The following is a 20,543-nucleotide window of genomic DNA, read 5'->3' as shown; positions in this document are numbered from 1 at the left end:
TGTGGCAATTATTGCTAAGGTTCTAGATAAGGGCTCCATCTTAAAAGAATTTTTAGTTCCAATTGTGAATCTGACACTGATCTAAAATAACATATTAGGAGGAGACAACATTACTTCTGTATCTGCCCCTACTGGAGCAGCACTGATAAAATTTTATAGTGGGCTGGCATAGGGATTAAGTTATAGTCCCCTCCCAATTAAAGAACAGCCAGTTTATTATAATATAATATGGCAGGGAAAGCAGGGAGAGCTCATTTGATATTAGTTTAAATTTGGCATAGAATTGTATATAGTGTGTATATAGTGTGGGCTTTATCTAACTAATGATCATGGATATAATTTTTAAAAGATGTTTCAGATCATATGCATTAAACTGAAGGGAAGCTCTGCCTTCTTGCAATGACCAAAAACTCTAAAATGTCCTCTTTAATAGCTCAACTTTCTAAAAACATGTTACTCTGTGCTTGTTTCTCTGACCCATTTTCCTTCGTCAACCTTATGATTTTTCCTTTTTCTCTTTGACTATTTATGTATCATGTAAAAAATCACATCTTTAGATACCATCATAGTCTATAGAAGGCCAAGCAATCAATATTAAAACAGTGCTTAATCTATACAAAGCTCTGTGTGGAAAACCACATAAAATCTAAAGAAGTTCCTGCTCTCAGGCAGCTAACGCATCCATTTTCTGCTCAATCTCTGTATCTCCCTTCTCACCAGTCAGAAGTGGTCATTTTAATCTTTTTTTTTTTTAAAACTGTCTAATTTCTCTCCCTCCCTCTCTCTCTCTTTCTCTCTCTCTCTCTCTCTCTCTCTCTCTTACCCAGTCAGATCCCTTTATTTAGATGTTTTTCGATGATTCTTATTTCATATTCTGGTTTCTCTTCAGATCACATAAATCTTTCCCCTGATGATTCTTATTTTATCCATATTAACCCTTGCCACAATATCTTGCTCCCCAATTTAGATGAGTTTTTTTTAATATTTAGTCCTTTAGTTTATTCTCTTTAATGAACCATTGAGTAACATAACCCCAGTCTCAAATGTAGTTAAATCATATCTTATGTGGAATGGTGAAAGCTTATTCTAGTACAAATACAAAACAAATAGACACTATTTCTGTAATACATCTGTGAGACATAATTCTAATTATTTATCCCTTGAGAATCACTGGTCATACAATATAGAGAAGAACATCTTTCAAAGGAATAACCTAGCACAGTGTTTCTCCTTTTCAATGCCAGTATTAATCTTTGTTGAAACTTAGATGGAAGGTAATTCTGCTAGTAAATCTGGTGACGAGGGTAGTTTGTGCATTCAGAGACATGTACTAAAATAGCAAATCAACTTTTTAAGTTTAGAAGACTCTTGGGCTTTCTCTTTTTAATCAGGCTATTGATTCCTTTGCCTAACTGCTACTACCAAACACAGATACACAACTCTGGCATATACTATTCATTAACAACACCAGTCTAACATTGACTTTTCACTTGTATACTTTGAAACACATTGAATCTATCTTGAGGTGGTAAGAATGATCACTGAGGCCACTGATCTGGTAATATTCTTCATTATAAAAACAGTATCCATGAAGCAGTATGACCATTCCCTTCTCTTTTCTGCTGTTTTTACCTATCCCCATAGATTATTACATTTTACATTTTGAAGACTTAAAAAATAGAAGGATAGAGTAAATGTTTTTAGAAATTTAATATTGTATATTCTATTAAGTTGTAAGTGAGGTGTCTTCCTACCCTTTTTCAGTTCCTTCTCCCAAAGACAAATGTTGTTCTTGGTTTCTTAAGTGGCCTTCCATGTGCTTGACATAGTCTTTACAAACCTCTATCTCTACTTATTGATCTACATATTGTCCTTTTAAAAATATAGATTATATTCATTACTACATTTTTTTATACATTAAAAAGTATCCATTGAACAATCCCAACTAATTTATGTAGGTACTCCCCCTCAAGGAGTACCTCAAGGAGGTGGAACATAATTCTCTTCTTCTTAAGTTTTAAGATGCTCATATGGACTCTGTTCTAAAAAAACATATAGTATGGAAAAGGAGAAAAGGAGTAATTTACAGTGGAGAAAACCAACAAACAGAGTCTTTGCCAGGCGGTCAAGGTTAAGGGAGAAGTCATGTTGATAAGCCATCAGTAATCAGTGGTCCCTTTATAGCATGTATCTTTGATATTATGTGATGAAAATGGCAGCTTACCTCTGTGGTTTTCCTTCCTAAATCTCACAACTCTTGTCTAGCCATGAGAAAGCCCTCAGACAAACCTAGATTGAAGGACGTTGTACAAAATACTTGACCCTTACTTCTCAAAACAGTCATGGTCATCAAAAACAAAAGAAGTCTGGGAAACTTTTATATTCTACAGGTGCCCAAGATTGTGTAGATAAATATAAGATAGTATCCTGGATAGGACCCTAGAATCAAAAAAGGACATAGACAATGACTAAGGAAATCTGAATAAAGTATGAATCTTAGTTATTACTAAAGTATCACTATTGGTATTGGCTGTGACCAATGCATTGTAGAAATTGGATATGAGGTATAAGGGAACTCTCTAACATTTTTGAAATTTTTCTGTAGTTCTGAAATTATTAATCTACATATTTCAGATAATGCTTTAACTTTTAGAAGTAAACTGTAGTTTTAAATAGAATGTATGGAATGTTTAGAATTACACAGTAGACTATTATTCTCTTAATCATCTTCAATTATATATAATATATGACTAAAGACATGTGAGCAAGATTGCTTCATTTATAACACAAATATCAGAAAATAAAATGTGAATGATTTCCACATTCAAAGGTATTCTACATTCTTATTAGTGTTTAACAGCGTCATTAGTGATGAAATAGATGTCATGCAGCTCTCTTGTGGTGGTCATAACTCACTTTGACACTTAAACCTGGAAATAAGTTAAAGTCACAAAAGAATGAAATAATATACATATTTTGAAAAGATTGGTTGGATTTAAGCATAGCTGTAGAATTGAGCATATAAGTTAACCCCAAATCAACAATACCAAGTAGTTTACAATAAGCTGCAAGTCTGGGATGTATAACAGTTGGTCAAAAGCCACCTAACAGATGTCCAGGGGAGAGCTAAGTCAGGATTCTGAATGGGAGCACAGAGTTATCAGATTGATCAAGATCAAGAAGGACAGAGATAACCCTGGAAACCAGATCTGCCCAGAAAACCAGTTGCAGAAATGGGAGGATGATTGTGAGGCAGCTGGAAAATAGTATCCAGAGAGAGGCAAAGGATCAGAGTTGGGAAGGTTCAACAAGAAGTAACTTGGAAATTCATTAAGTGAGCAGAAGAGGCCACACAACCAATAGGAATGACATCTGGTCCGTTTGTCGCAAGCACGTATTTTCATATCTTTGTGCCTTTATAAATGCTGCTCCCTCTTCCTGGAACACTCTTCTTTTCCCTTTTCATGACTCCCCTTTCCCTCTTCACTCAGTTCCCATATTATCTTTCCAGTGGTGAGGGAAGGTCCTGAACTCTCCAGGTTGAGTTAGGTGCCCCTCCCATGTGCCTCCGGGGTCCTCTGAACTTTCTATCAAAGACAGATCTGTTGATCTGAACTTTGTCTGTCTGTGCATGTCCTACAGTCATTTGTGAATTCCATCCTGGCATGGACTCTGCCTTTGTTGTTGTTGTTGTTGTTTGAATCTCTGTACATTCCATGCTAGTACAATGTGCTATCACAGTAAAAACTCTCCCTGTACTTGCAGAATGGAAGGGCTGGCAAAACGAGGCAGGGCACCCATATTGAGACCACTCAGGTATTTGACAGATTATCAACAACAAAGGACCTAGACCTAATATTTTGTGATTTGGTGCAGACATCATGATCCATGAGGCAATCCTCGATTAATGCCTTGCATTATTCAGATGCTGACATTTGACTGACATGAAATCTACAAACACAACCAAAAGCAGATCTTAGGAAATTGAAGGGAGATAGCGACACAAAGATGAGAATTTGTAGGGAAATAAAACCTCAGAAGAAAAGATAAAGGAATAGTACTTTGTTTCTTCAAGGGCCTAGAAGAGAAGGTAATTTAATAAAAAATCTTAAAGGCTAGACATGGAATTTCCGTCTGAACTGAGACAGAAGAAAAGAAAATGACTAAAACTTGAGTACAAGGAGAAATTACCCATCAGTTACAACTGTTTATCATTAAGATATATTTAGGGAAGTGGTCATACAACTATATTCTGGATATATTTTTATCTACAGGAGTGAGTTCATGCTTGATCCTATATGAAGTTGAGTCAGGGAGCTAAACAACTGTAAACGCTTTGTCCAGTCCTAAGATTCAGTGATTTCAGGGGTGAAACTACATTTCTACTTAAAACATTCGTCCCGGAGATGTGTGATTCTCTAAGCAAACTTTAAGATAAAGCATTACAGTTTGGATCTTCCCAAATGATCTCTTAGTTGTTCTACACACTTGAGCTTCTGATAGTCATGAATCACTGCTAATCTCTTAGAAACATATTTCTCCAGATAACATCAGGGTCTCTCAGAATATAGGGAGGGAAGAAGGACTGCATTTCTTTTACACTTCTGTTGAGAATAACTGTAGACATTTCTTGAGACAGAAGAAGTTAAAATCACTTGGGGTTGGTATCTGGTTCATAAACAGGCAGTTCTTTGTATATAAACCCAGTTGACCCAACACAGCATCTGGCTTGTTCCTTGTGATAATTGTGTGCTCAGACAAAACTCTCCTTATATTTTTTCTTTGGTCACATTTGCCAGTCACACCAAACCAAGAAAGAATCTACTTCCTTTGTCAGCCCAGTAATTCATTATTTCATGATAGTTTACAGCAATCTCTGAAAATGTGATACATAGTAGTGTTAATACTATGAGAATATTTATTTCAGCTGTTATTTAACTAGTTCTGAAAGCACTTGGAGTTTTCCAACAGTGGGATAAATTCTGTGGTTATGCCATTTCAAGGACTGTGAAATCTGTACTAAGCAACTGCAGAAATGACACTCCCCTTCTCTCTTCCCATTTATTTCTGTATTTAGATCTCTGAAAGAGAAACCAATCCCTATGACCTAAAAACAAAAGGCAAGATGAGCACATTCAACTTTCCTTTTGACCTTGTAGTGACTAGCAAATTTTCACTTGAAAAATAAACCCTCACCACCATAACCACCCGGTCTATCCCCGTTTGTAAGATGCAGGGCAGGAGGAGAGGGGGTGTGAAGCCTGAGGCAAACATAATCAACTATTCTAGGAAAATTTAAAATATGTATGCAGCCATAGGGAATTGTAGTATTTGAGTGGAAATAAGCAGTTCCAACTGCAAGCTGCTGTTAGGGTTACAGTGCTCTGACCACTTAGGCTGAAAGTGAAAGAGGCATTAATTAAGTAATAACGATCAAGGTATGGGGCATTTCCTGGGGATTAATGACCAGCTGGGGGAGTTGATAGCCCACAGTGCAGCCAAGGGCCATTAACCCCAGCTGGTCATCAATTCCTGGGCCCTGTGTTATAGTCATTATTGCTATCATAAGCCAAAAATGAAAAGCAAATGGGTCTATGGATTACTTTTATGGATGATGCAGTTTCAATTGGTATCTACAGGGCATTCCTGGAGAATGAATGCTCTGTCCACGAGCCAATCAGGTGCTTCGACATTCCATTCTACTTAGGATGCTGCCTGGGAGGAATGCAGGGTGAATGAGATAGGCAGCCAACGGTTGAAAAGTTTCAGGTCTCTGTTGACACTTGAGAGCTATTGAAACCATAAAGACCACATGGAGGAAGATGCGGGAAAGGAGAAGTGCTATATAGGTAGGTGTGTGTTTTCTTCTGGGTGCCCCAGTTTAGTACCTTTATTGTGAAGTGAAGAAAAATCATTGGATGGTAATGAGACTCCTAGAAGACAGAAAATGCCAATTTGCAGAAGGAAAAAAGAGATGAAAGGACTATGTTCTCTATTGAGGAAAAAAAAAAAAAAACCCATCACATACGTTAAAAATAAAGAATCCGAGAGACTGTCAGCCTACAGTGATCAGGTTGGACAGATAGAAATTAATTATATTTGGTTTAAGAAGCTGCTTCTGCAGCCTTGGTCAATTTTAAAAAGCACATTAGAAGATATCTCAAACTGACTTTCCAATTACCATGGATGGCAGCAAAGTGCGTTGAAACAAAACTCATTTTAAATGGGCAAATGCATTCGATGCTGACTGACAATATTTTAAAAATTTATAAATTTAGTCACTGGTCAAGCTGTTCTGAAGGTGATTCTGAGCAGAGTTGACCTTCGCTAAAGGAGAACAATATTAATGAAAAAGCTTCACCATCAAATTAATAATCTCAAATAAGAGGATGCAATGGGACAGTGTGCACCAACACACATGTGCATGCCTGTTAGGGGATGCTGGGCGTAAAGAAATGTTGAGTTGAAAAATAATTTTGAACCAGAATTTTAATTTAATTGTAAAGTCATTCTACAAAAACCGGTACCCAAAACCATATTTCCTAGTACTTGATAGTGATGGGAGAGATGAGTTTTCTAATAGATATATGTAAGAAATGAAGAAATAGTGTTTCTGGCAATTATTTTCTACCCTGAACAAATCCTCAAAAAAACCATACTTTTTCAGTGGAGAACTGCTTTTAAAACAAAGTACATAGTGTGTTCATATTACACACATATTATCTTCCCACTCCATCAGAAGCAAGGATTAAAGTAGGTTGAGGGAAGATTAATGAAAGCTCAATGACAAAAGAATAAATAGGATTTTAGTGTTTCAGTGGCTTTGTGGTAAATACTAGAATTGTACATTATTAGATACAGATAAAATACAAATGGCATCCCTGTGTTTCTAGGTTGTGTGTTTTTATCAGCGCCATTCTCTCTCTGTGATGGCAAAACATTTCAAGGAAGGAAATCCATTTTTTCAGATGGACATCATTTTAAACTCAGAGCATAGAGGGAAGCCTCGGCTCAGTTAGGTTTCTTTTACTCACAACCATGCAGAGAAGACTCAGCCTTATTAATGGTAATCCTTGAATGTTTGACATTGTCTCCAACTCATCTAATATTCTTCTCCACATGTTCCTGGATCATTAAAGATGGATAAGAGAAATTCATAAACTAGTTTGTATAATCTACCTACTCATTCAATAATATAATATATGTGAACAAAATAAATCATATTGAGTTAATATTTTTGACTTTTCAACCTTGCTCCCCTCCAAAATGCTGTCCACCCTCAGGGATTCAGGTATCCATCCAAGTGGATGACTTCCAAATCTACATTTTCAGCAATGATCTCTCACCCGTTTCAATCTTGATTTACAACAGCGTCAAGGCTTCATATATCTTATGGTCCTACTGACTCCTGACATTCAATGGATCCCAATTCAGAATTAGTACGCTTCCCCTAACCTCTCTCTCTTTCCAAAATCTCACTGTTTCTGGAACTACGATTTTCCCATGCACCCTCAAAGTTATCCTTGATTCTGATTCTCCATCATCCCCATCACCAGGATGTTGTCACTAAAGCCTAACACTCTTTCATGTGCAAACCATGGAATACTTCTCCTTCGATTCCTCCCTTTCTCATATCTTCCCCATCTCCATAACCAAATGAATCAATGATATAAACCTGAAGGGACATTTCTCCTGACGGGGCTTCCTTTTCAACATTTTAATCAAAGTCTTGGACAAAAGATACAAGTCTCAATAAAATAGGCAGAAGCCAAAATCTGGAAGGAATAGTGAATATTTTGCTTGAGTGAATCAGCAATTGACAAGATGTGGATTTGTCACTCCCTTCCTTTACAAGCTCTTGAAGGTTTTCTGTTGCCTGTTTTCTGTTCAGCATGGAGCCCATGTTTCTCAGCCTTGAATATCAACTTTTACTTCTCCCCATTACTTTCCATGTACCCTATACTTCAAGGCTGTCCAATTCCTTCATATGTCCTTCTGGGTGTGAGCTTCCCGGAGGAAGATTTGCTTCTGTGAAAGAATGGTTTCTGGTCATCAAAGCAGAACCTAAATAGCATGGCTCACCTCTGGAAGTAGTATCACTTGGTGTAGGTTAGACACCTACCTTTAAGGTATGATATGAAAGAGACAACTAGATATTCTCATAGATGTATTTTTTGTTCACGTGGGCCATTCATTACCACCAAAAATTAGAGAAAGTTTACATATGTTTAGATGGAGCATGAACTTATTAGTTCATTGGTTGTCACAGACTTGACCTATTTTAGTGTCGTCATTATTTGCTGTACATGTTTATGCTTTTACCTCCCTACCTCCTGAACACATTTAAGTTTTCAACTTCTGATTTGGGAAGCTTCTTCTAGCGGTAAGATTTTAGACTTCTCTTCTTTTTTTTTTTTTTTTTTTTTTTTAGACTTCTCAACATAAATTCTCTTCTTCGTCTGTTCAGTCTGGTGTCTTCTTTGGTCTGTGGAAGTTTTCCTTACTGTAATCACCTCTTCTCCTCCCCATCTATGCTTTTATAATGATATCATAAGACCCATATGTAGAGGAACTCACCCTTATTTTGAGTCCCCACACTTTCAGAGATTATTGTCCAAGTTTCCACCAACAAATAGCAGTTTTATTTCACAACATAGAAGTAAATGACTTGAAGAATAAATTTAAAAGAAAAGAAAAGAAAAGAAAGACTGCAATGGAGGACCTAGCATAGCATGAGAGTTGATTGGTCCTTGTAACTAACGCTTCATATTGGGCAGACTCATTCACTTTGTCTTAGGCAGTAAGACTTAGGGCCTGGGGGTGCACAGGTGAACATGAACTGTGTTCAGTAAGGATTACTCACAAGAAGGACAGAAGAAGAATTATGAAGGAAGAAGAACAAAGAAGAAGAACAAAGAAGGAAGAAGGACAGAGCAGAACTACGCATGCCCAGTGATCCTATCCAAACTAAACTATAAGATAAGGAACTATACCTCCCCAAGGGCAGGGTGAAGCCCAGAGTTATACTTTTTGTATTTCCTTGATGGGAAGAAAAATCAAGAATGGGAAAATCTCTGTTCCATTAACATCATTTCCCCCCTAATTATTTAGCATGTGTAGGTCTAATCTCTCCAAAGATAAGATGTTTGAGTGCAGGCACTTACCATATTCTTTGTTTAGCTCAAAGTCCCCAGAACTGAATAAAGACTATAAATACTGAATACCATCACATAATGTAAAGAGCAGAGAAGTTTAGAGATTTGAGTTACAGTTCTGGCTCTGACACTGTAAACTCTTAATGCCTCCAAGCCTCAGTTTCTCATCTGTGAGATGGGGGGGGGGTGGATGTGAAGAGAATATGATTCAGGAGGGAATAATAGGACTAAGACACAAAAATATGGTTGAAATAGATTCCATGATTTGGTTAGAAGAATCTTTTCAGATGTCAAAATAGGAATAAAATACAGATTTCACTGATCTTGCAGAACTGAATTGCCATAATTGAATTTAAAATAAGTGAAAAAGCTTGAATATCTACATCAGCATTTGAGAATGACATAAATGTCTTTTCTGCACAGTTTGCTCCCATTTGCAGGTACCCAGAGTTGCCTCCCTGGCTTCCTTTTTCTGGACAGGACTGTATATGCCATAATTATCTTTTTCCATTTTATTTTGCCTTTAAGATATTAGTGTTCTGATCTTGGCAAGGTATCCTGGAGGAGAAGGGTCTGGTAACCTAACTCACCCAAAGGTTAGAGGTTCATATTATGTATTCTTTCACAGCAGAATTTTAGGAAAGTGTTACCCACTAGGTGGGGAGCTATTTTTGGACATGGTGCCTTTTTCCAGCATCCCTCATACCATATTACACAGGCATCTGTTCAGTCTACGCACACCCCTTAAGCCAATTCAGCCTGTGTTTGAGAGAGATGATGATTGTGCACGTGCGTGGGGTTGTGTGTCATGCACCATAAAGGCAGGTTGACAGGGAGGTCCATGGCTGGCTCTTCCACATACAAGTGGATTATCCTGTGAACTATCTTGAAGTGTATAAATCTGCTTGGATTCTCAAGAGATGGACTAGATAACTTAGTAGGATTTTTTGTCTGTCTCTATTTCCTGAGATCTTTTCTACCAAAAAAAATTTTTTTGGGTCTCACATGTTGGAACAATTATCCAAGAATATTTCATCCCTGAGAAAAATATAACCCCTGAGTTTCTGCCAAAGTCAGTGAGATCTATGGCAGCTTGCCTTCTGCACACAGACCTTGCACATTAACACTTTAAGGACTCAAGCAGAGAACACGTTTCACTGTCTCCTGCAGCTCACTTGTGAATGAAGGAGACTGACTAGGACCTCAAGGAAGGTGCCCTATGGTACCTGAAGAAATTTTCGTTGCAAAATATGTGCTAAACGGGCTCATTCTATTTTTAGGGTTGCCAGTCATATGCTATAAACATCATTTTCCCCCCATAACTGACAACTTGAATAAAATATTTAAAAGACATCCTTCAATGTTGAAGTATACGGTGACACAGATCACCAACTGATTTCCTCTACTTCCTGGATGCAAAGCTCAACTCCATTTCCTGGTCCCTCCTTTGCAGTTAGGTGAGGCATGAAATCAAGTTTCAGTCAATAGAATGTGATCAGAAATGACATATCCCACTTCTGGGTCTGGACCATAACAGCTTCCCACACATGACCCTTTATCTTCTTTTCCTAGTTAGCTGGAATGGAGCTAGCCCCCAGGGTGACGTTGGGAGCTGCATGCTCAAGATTGTGGACCCTGAGTCTCAGATATATCTCTTCAAGGAGATCCACCAACTAGGAACTCTCACAAGGACTCTTATAAGAGTGAGAAATAAGCTTTTACCTGTTTTAAGCCACTGGAGTTTGTAGGTTTTTCTGTTACAGTGCTTAGTATTGTCTTGATCAATACAACTACATTCACATTAATTTTCCTGAAAGTCATTATTTATATCGAATGGTTTTTCATAGACAAATATGGGTTTTTTTTGTTGTTTGTTTGGTTTGTTTGTTGGTTGGTTGGTTGGTAGGATTTTTTTTTTTTTTGGTATGTTAAAATTATGTCTGACAGTAAACTATACTCTGACATTGCAATTTTTCCTTCTTCCATACCTGGCACGTACTATCTCAACATTTTCTGTTTCTGCCTAATCTTATCTAAGCTTATACTGATGCCCATTTGCTTTCTTGTCTTATTCTCTCCCCTTTGTTTCTTCTCTTTCTTTTCAACACTTTTGGCTCCCTTTTCTCATTTGGCACATTCATTCATTCAGCTCATATTTACTGTGTGCCTATTATGCGTCGGACATTTGCCAGGTACTGAGTTGACAGTGGTAAATGAAATAGATTTGGCTCTTCTCCCCTCTCATGGAGTTTTTGGGAGGATGTGGGAGATTGTCTAGGGATGGACAGCAATTATGGAGGGGTGCAGAGAACCCTGCTTAGAGAGGATTATTACAAAAGGTTCTGAGGCAGTGACATTTTAGCTGTGAGCAGATGAAAGAAGAAAAGGGAGCCATGGACGGAGTAAGGGAGGAGTGTTCTGACATGTTCAAAGGCACTGAGGCAGAAAACATTTTGCGGCCTCAAAGAATTGGAAGAAGGTCACTGTGACTGTGGCTCTGTGGATGATGGGGAGGACTGTATAGAAGAGCTGAAATTAGAAGGGACAGGGAATTGTCCAGGGCTTCAAATGTGATGGAAAGGAGTCTAGGTTTTAGTGGAAGTGCAGTGAGAAATCACTGTAGCATTTTAAGTGAGAAAGGAAAGTCATACAATTAGTGTTTTAAACTTATTCTAGCTTTTGTTTAGAAAGTCGATGGTAGGGAGATCAGGGCTGGAAGAATGATTATCCAGGAGAGTTCCACAGTTGCCCAGGTGAAACATGATACACTTTGGACTGCAGAGGAGGCAGTGGGGATTAAGAGATATGAATGTATTTGTGGCACAATTTTTAAATGCCTGTGTGAGGACCACGTTGAGATGCTGAACAGGCAGTTAGATACATAAGTCTGGAGATCAAAAGAGGGTTCCATGCTTTAAACATGAATTTGAAAGTTGTGTTAGTGCACAGTATTTTAGTCACAAAGAGTAAAAGATCTAAGGCCTCTACTTCTTATACTCACAGTATGCTTTTTGGGTTGAAAGTCCTTAAGGGGTGTGGTGGAACAAGTTACTAGAGTGCCAATCAAACATGGCTGTAAAGAGAGCAATTTGCTCATCAACCCACAGCAACAGGAAGTAGATTTCCAGGTGATTCTCAGAAAAGGAAATAGGCTGCATCCAGCCACCTGCCTTCCCCTTTCAATCAACAGTGTCAATAAAGGCACAACATTTAAGGAACAAAACAAAACAAAACAAAACAAAACAAAACGTTGACTTCGAGGTTTATAATTTTTTATGCCGAAAGATTTCCTGAAGAGGAAAGTGATTGAATTTGGAAGGAAATATGCATGAACCAAGAAGATGCTCAGTGGACAGGGAGGGCCCTCAGCCTGAGCTGAGCTTTGTAGATGTCATTCTGTGCTGCGGGTCAACTAAGCCCCACCCCGGTGACAGTCAAGAATGGTTTTGGGGTGAGAGCTCTTGGCGAGTGATGTTTTATTTTAGTGCCAGGACTCAGGTGTGTAGGTCCACACATGGTGGCCACCTGAGCCTCAGCACAGAAAGTGCCTCTGAGATACAGGCCCCCGGCAGAAGGAGTGCACTTGGCTAAAATGTGAACCAAACCCTCTCTCCTTTCTTAGGCAATTAGAGAGCCTCGTTGCACACTTGGAGACACTGTTCACGCAGGCGATTCTTCTGCTATTAGAGAAGCAGATTGACTCCATTTTGATCATCCTGCCCTCGTCTGCTTGGCAAGCGCAGTGTGATGTCCATATGCTCTATTGTTCCCGTCAGCAGGGCGCTAACGTTTCTTTTGCTGCTGCTCTCACTTCTGTGGGGGATGTTTTTTTAGCCCCCTTTTCAATGTTGCCAACACATACATATATATTTTTAAAACATAGCACTTATTCTGGAGCTGCAGAAGGTGTGAGAGCTGTGTCCTCTAGCCATGGTACTGCATTTTCATTCAAACTCTGCTTCCTGCCTTTAAATGCAGCGTAGATTAGTTTTCCAAAGAGGTACAGATCACCAGTAAGTGGCAGTAGCCTGGCTTAAAGACAGGCTGCACTTACACTTCAGAGGCGACTGCCTGGAACTGGGAAAGGGTTGCAGCCAAACGGAATTTATTAGCGGGATCTATAGAATGTGTTTGAAGAGCTACGGTGGTGTGAGCCGGCAGGCACACAGGTTGGCCCACCACCACACAAAGTCAAACAGGCCAACTGCTCAGGGGATTCAGACTGGCATGCCTTGTCAGCATTTCTTTATTTCTTCCTGCAGAGAGACACAAATGGAACAAATTTTCAGTCCCAGTGACTTATGCTTCTTGTGCATTTTCCCCTCTTCTTCAGAGCTTCCTTCCATGTTCTCAGCCTCCACTCCAGCTTCTCTTCCCCAGATGGTGTTAAGGAAGCAATTGTTTCTTTAGTGGTTCCAGCTGATTCCCTCCCTGCCAGTACCTGGATTTCCTGTTGGGCTGGATTTGTAGCTGGGGAGAATTTCCTCAGTTCCTCAAGTAGGGATTTTAAACTCCATATTCAATGAGAGGGCTGTGGAATTTGGCATCTTTACAAAAACTAATCAATGTAAAGTGTGGGCTACACTGCACCTGATCTTGAGAGACCCCCACAGGAGTGGGGAAAAGATCATTTATTCTTTTGGGGGTATGCAGCATTCAAAACCCATTTCGGAAAACGCTGATTTAGTTCTTCCAGATAACTTCTTTGCAGAATGCTTGCTCTGACAGGGACCTCCTCTCTGAACTCCGCTGGACATAGCAAGGTATGGAAGGAAGGGGATGCCCTTTGTGGCCAAGCTCATGTGCACTCAGATGTCAGCTCCATCTCTATTGACTGGATGACCTTGGAAAAGCCAGCCCCAGTTCCCCTCAGCCAACCAGGATGAGGACGTAGCGGTGTGACTAAGAGATTCGGGGTGGGGTAGGAGAACAATCCGGCATGGTAGCCATGAGTCTTCCTCTGGAATGATGTCATAGATTTTCATCATTTTAAATTTCTGTCATGAAAGAAATCTTGCAATTTTGACAATTATTGAACAAATAGACTGATAACCTTTTTTTTTTCTTTCTTTCTTCCTTTTTTTTTACACGATGGCTAATTTTATATGAATGCATTTCACAATCTAGTCCATTTGTGATGGAAGTCTGAATATCCTAGGGCCTTGAACTGGGATGCTGGGTAGGCATGTTCAAATCTGTGTGTTTTGTTGAGGTAGGAGGATTTTCCCTCCAACTCTCCCCTTCCTGCACACCAGCCTTCAGTGTTAGGATTAAGTGAGGTAATGTTTGTACAACACCTGGGAATCAATTTGAACTACTTGATGTTTAAGAGACTGAACTGACTTATTATTATCCCAATTTCCATCTACTATTCAATGTTATTTTTCAATACCAAACTCTGAAAAGCGGCCTAAACCTTTTCATTTATACAATAAGGAGATTGCAATTATCTGTAGCTATTCTGAAACTGTTACTTCGATCATGTTGATAGACCATCCCTATAATTGTGATGGGATTTTTTTTTTCTTCTCTTTTATAGTTTGGGTGAATTTTATCTGAGTGTGAAAAAGCTCATAGCAGTTGCTTAAAAAGAGAAACACAGTGATGTCTGGTCATTCCCACCAGACGGATCTCTGCCACATGAATATTCAGGGAGCCCCGAACAGTCCATTAAAAACAAAGTTGAACTCTACCTGTTTATAGATTACTTCTCTTTGTAATTACACTATGTTTCAGCAACTAATGGGAATGAAACTTCTTAACAAAAACAACTGACTTTCCATAACATGAATTAAAGGAGAAATTAAGGTCAATTCTGTTTCAAATAACTGTCTCAAAAGGAAAAAAAAAAAATCTCTTCATTAATCAAAAGCATCCAGATCTACTTCCCCCTATTAATCCAGGTATATAGAAGCTCCTAACACTCGTAACCAATCTCTGTCTGCTCTAATGGATATTTGGAACCTTTATTGATTTGGGTAAATTTGCTTCTTCTAAGGTCAATAATGATAAATGAGTCATGTTCTGCATGAAGTGACTTGGTACTTTGAATTAAATGATTGTAATTATCTGTAGTTATTCTGTAACTGCTACTGTTACTGCTGTTGACAGAACATCCATGTAATTGTGATGGGAATTTTTTTTTTCTCAGCTCTTTAATAATTTGGGTGCATTTCATCAGTACGGAGGAAACCCTCGCCGCAGTGGTTTAAAGGGAGACAAGACCATGCAGGACACCTTCACCTGTGGTTCTGTCCTTCTCTGTCACATCCCCCCTGTTCTCGCCCTCGGCTGGTGCCCATCCCAACCTAACATTCCCACCAGATCCCTGGGGAATTTCAGGGCGGGGCCAAGTCAAACTTGGTCACCCAGTGCCTTTCCAGGGGTGAACTGAATCAGGCTCAGAACCCAGAGGTGAAAGGTTAATCACTCACCCGTGTTTCCTAGGCCCTCCTAATAGGGTTTGCTTGGAAATGCTCATCTACCCTGTGGTGTGAAACCCTCACCAGCGATGAGAAAACCCTGCCTGCCCACAGCCCTTGCTGTGGTTTGCTGCTGTTTGGAGGGCGGGATCTACATACAAAGCCCTGAGTTCTGCCACAGCGAAGAGGAAGTGGGTGCGGCGCTAGTGGAATGTGTGCTCTCAGCTGACCTGCCACGGGAGGGTTTTGCCTACCTGCACGTCGGCCTCCAGGTGAGGGTCATCCAGAGGCAATTTAGGACAGATTTAAAAGGAAGAAAGAAGACGTGCTCTGTACCCTCCAGGTACATGCTTCTCCTCTAAACCAAGGGACTAGAGATTTATGGTTTAACACGTATAAAGCAAATGTTAAGGTTTTTTGTTTTTTTTTTTTTTTAAGTGTTTTAAGAGAAAGGCATCAACTTGGGCAAAGTATTTCTTCTTTCTGTGCCTCGGTTTCCGTCCTTACAAAATGAAGCTGAAGGAAATGGCTGCCTTTTGAAGATCTCCGGTTGCTCAAACCCGGGTTTCTCCAGACAAGGGGGCTTTTAGAGAAAAGGCAGAGATATTCGCCTTGAGTGCAGACATGTAATAGAAATGTCTTCCTTGTGGACTCTGCTGGCCAGCATCAAGTGGTCTGGAAAGGGTCCCTCCTTTAGCCCTGTGTGTGTGTTTCAAAACTCAGAAAGAGAGAGAAGTGAAATCTCACTTCCACAAGGGAGCAGTTTGCTGGAAGTGAAATAGGAGAGGTAAGAACTCACTGGGTTAGGCCCCATGTGCCAGAGAGTGATCTGCTGGAAGAAACTCCTTTAAAAAGTAATTTAGAGCTGAATACAAGATTGGAGAACAGGACATAACTGGTGCTTCCAGAAAAGAGAAGGGCATAGATGATAAGACGTTGCTTGAGTTTTAATAGTGGGGTGAAAAGGAAGAGACCCATGAGAGCAGACGCAGACTGGAACCTGGGAAAGAGGCTGTTTGACGCTGGTAATCTTTCTAAGGAGGAGAGCATTGTAGCTTGATGCAAGTTGCACACCCAGACAGGAGCAGGACTGGGAAGTGGGTGCTGTGGTTCACACGCTTCTCCCTGCAGTGCTCATGTTGGGGGTTGCCTCTCCTTTGGAGGAGCAGTTTAAGTGAGGGCAGGACATTGGGACATGGAGAATGGTGAAAAGGGGGCAGCAGGACTCATCTGTCAGATTCCAAGACCTCTCATTTCCTTCTTCTCCCATCTCTTGTAACCTCTTAGACTAGAGAGTCTCAGCTGTGATCCACTCCCATTTGTTCGTGACCCTTAAGACCTTTCCCATTTTCCACGAAAGTCTGAGATGTCCCCAAATATGGGGCATTTCATTCCCCTGAGGCTAGGGGAATAGGCCTTCTCTATCGCCACCCCGGCCTACACGTGCTGACCGGAAAGGAAAATCCACAATTAATTTTAATAATTTAAAGTCACCTTCATGTGCTCCTGGCTCCTACGGAGGAGGAAGGCATCTGTGGCCACCTCCATTGTTCTTACTCCGGCGGGCCTCGCTAATGAGGTGGAAGCCAGAGAGAGGACAGTCATGCTCAGTCACAGCGTGACTGTGACGGCCGCAAAATGAGAAAAGCCACTGAGAAAAAATGGCCCACGGTGACAGGGCCACGGTTCCCTTCTCCATCTTTTCCTGCACAAACTGTGGAAGCAGCCGACACTGCTGTAAAGCCAGCAAACCCCCATGAACTTGCAGCAGGTGTTAGCACTTGTAGCCATCTAATTTCAGCCTCAACCCCTCAGTCCCCTGAGAACAGAGCTATGGCGACAAGGGGGAAAATGAGAGCATTCCTGCTTAAAGTCTGGAATCAAAGGTTTCAGCTAAAGGGCAAACCCTTTAACCCGATTAACTCCTCTCTGAAACAGGAGAACATCAAGAAGAAACTGACTCTACTTCGCTTTACAGATAAACCAAGTGGAGGGTCTGGTTCAAATAGTGAACCTGTTAAGAAAGAAGAGAATTAGCACTAATGGACTGTTCTTTCTCTTTGTGCATATGAACTGTATCAGCAGCGGCCCCGGTCCAACATCTGTCTGCCAGACAGTGTGCACAGCTGTATGCAGGTCATTATTTGTCTACGAACAGAATATTGCATAGTAGACACTGTGAACTTCAGAAGAATTGACAGGAAATCTGTCAGAGAGGCTGCAAACAGTGAGCCCTGCGTTCCAGCTTGGCCTTGAAAATGATTTTTCGTTGAGGGCCCATTCCTCACTGAAGAGAAAATTACTTGAGACAATGGGACAGTGGAGTGGGCATTTAGAGAAGCCTGCTCACTCGCTGCCAGGGTGTTCTTTCTCCCCCAGCTCTTGTTGCAACAAAATGCAGCTGTTGCATTCTCTGTGCCCCGACTACCCAGCAAGCATTCCAGCTAGAGGAGTGCAGGCGGAACTGGGTCCGCTGTGGCCTCGGTAGACATCAGCCTAGTGCCAGACAAGGAGGTGACGCTGAACAGAAAGCAGCAACTGTTCAATGTCATTGTCTCCAGGCCTTATTATTAAAGAGGCATCTAGTTCCTGGCTTGGACTTGCTGGCTTGTTCGCTGTTGTTTTAACTTCTCTTTTCCTCCCACCGACTCATGGGGGAGGGTCTCTTCTGCACCTTCCTTTTGCCCCTTTCTTCCTCTCTTCCTGACCCAGGAATGGAAAATATGTTACAGATCAGTTTTCGCAAATGGTGAGAGGGGAAAGTGCTTGGTGCTGGGTATACTCCCAGAGAAAAAGAAGCATGTTGTCTGGCGTCAGCCCACCACACACATTCCCCAGAAAGACTTAATTGAGCCCATTTGGCCATCCCAGCTCAGTAGGAGTCTTTTAATGAATTAATGTGGAATAGCACACTTCCTTCTTGAAGGACTTCTTTCTTGACTTTTATGCAGGTCGGGGATGGGGCACAGGGAAGACAGAGAGATGCGGCTCACGTTGCAGCTGCATTGTGCATCAGGATGAGACACAGTCTGGGAGCCAGGGTTTGGAATTGAGGATGAGGGGAAGGACAGTTCACAGCCAGTTTAAAGCTCAAACTTTGAGAAGCTCTTTCATTGCTATGGATAAATGAGAAAAGAGGGTAAATGGGCTCAGCAGATAGAGAAACAGCAGCGGTAAACACTCGGGGCCCTGAAACATCCCATGGAAGTATCTAACTGTTGTCCCTTTGTGTGGCTTGTAATCTTTAACAAATAACACCATTGGATCAGCACACAGCCATGTATGAACTGGGATCCAACAGCCCTTCCCGTCTCCCAGCAGGGCAATAGACGATCTGGAGCAGTCACTTCTGTTGAGGTCCTCAAAAAGCTCTGGTTATGCCAACAAAGCAAAAGGCAATGTCAACGCTAATGGATCCTCCCAAAAGCAAATATTCAGGCGTCCTAACTTTGGAAAAGCATGGGGTCCTACCCTTCCCATCTTTTATAAACTGAAGTTCCCCTTTAATGAACTGGTGCACAGACTACAATTATCATTGGCAAAAAAGGATTCACTTTCCTCAGAAATCAGCCACCTCCAGTTTGTTTGAAAAAGCATCCTAGGAAAGGCAGCCTCTATCCCCCTTTTTTTTGAATACAGAAGGGGAGAGAACTGTGTAAGAAAAGTAATCCTTAGCCAATTATCCATTGCTGAATTAGGAAGTTAGAGAAATTGGACACAGCTCTGACTCTAGGTTTATTTTCCCTTCCCCACACCAAAATGGAATCTTAAATGAAAAATTGCAGCATCTCCACCCTGTAATGAAATGTACAGAAGAAATGAAAAATGCATTACTTGACCCCATGTGTATGCACCACATCATTACACCACCGAGAACGGCTCACTAATGATACAGAACATATGGGGGTCTTCCATAATGAACTACAATGAGGTACATTAAAAATATAGATAAGTTTAATTTGATATATTTATTTAATTGATTAAAAAAACTTATCAGACAATTTCATAAGACTTCTCTAGACGGCAGTTATTCCTGTTGGTGGAATCCAAGCTCTGTGTCATTCTGAAGTTTACACCAACATCAGTGGAAAGTGATCTAATTAGCCAAAATGAAGGATATAGTAAGGTCCAAACTCTTGCCGTTTCAATAGTTTGGGTTGTGAACTCATTTTGTGCTTATCTTCTTTTGAAGTGTTGGCTCTAACTCCAGGCAGATTTCTCTGGGTCAGTTTAATATGTTCACATTTGTGATAAGCATTGTCATTTCTCTAGAGGTTGAAGGGAGGTTTCTTTTCCCTTCCTTCTGGCCAACGAAAAAAAAGCAGTGTGGGACCTTTTTCAAAAGTTGCCATTCTGGTGCCAGAGAGATATGAAAATATAATTTGATAGAGAATGTTAATGCTTTCTAATACAGCATATAATTAGATTTTACACCTTTTAGGAAGTAGGAAGTAGTCTGGCTTATAGTTGGTATTGGATGTTTAATGTGTTAAATTTAGATGACTCTGTTTTTCATTGGATTTATATCAAATTGTTCAGCCTCAACATGCAGTGTAACCTGTCTTTAGTACTTTCGGAGAATGAAATTTTACCTAAAGATTTCAAAGAGGAAGAAAAAAAAAGCTTTTTTATTTTCATTTTATTTTGTACAATTCTGAGTTGTGTATCCACATTCAGCAACAGGTTGCAACAATTCAGAAACCTCATCCTAGCTTAAAACTCAGACTCAAACTCAATTTTCTGTTACGATAATTTTATATAACCTCTGTTACATCTCAATTTATGGAAATAATTAGAGCAAATTAGATCACAGGAAAGTTTAATTAGCCAGGCATAGTTTTGAATTAAAGTTCATTTTCTGTGAAAATTAGAAAAGCCTGAGTAGTTGGTTCCTCATTATACAATGATTTAGCATCATACATCATTGGCATCGTGGGCAAGTGAGGGGTGGGGCCGTGGCTGGGAG

The sequence above is a fragment of the Mustela nivalis genome (genome assembly GCF_964662115.1).
Source record: "Mustela nivalis genome assembly, chromosome: 6".
NCBI classification, from domain to species: domain Eukaryota; kingdom Metazoa; phylum Chordata; class Mammalia; order Carnivora; family Mustelidae; genus Mustela; species Mustela nivalis.
Note: the sequence above shows the minus strand (reverse complement) of the source record.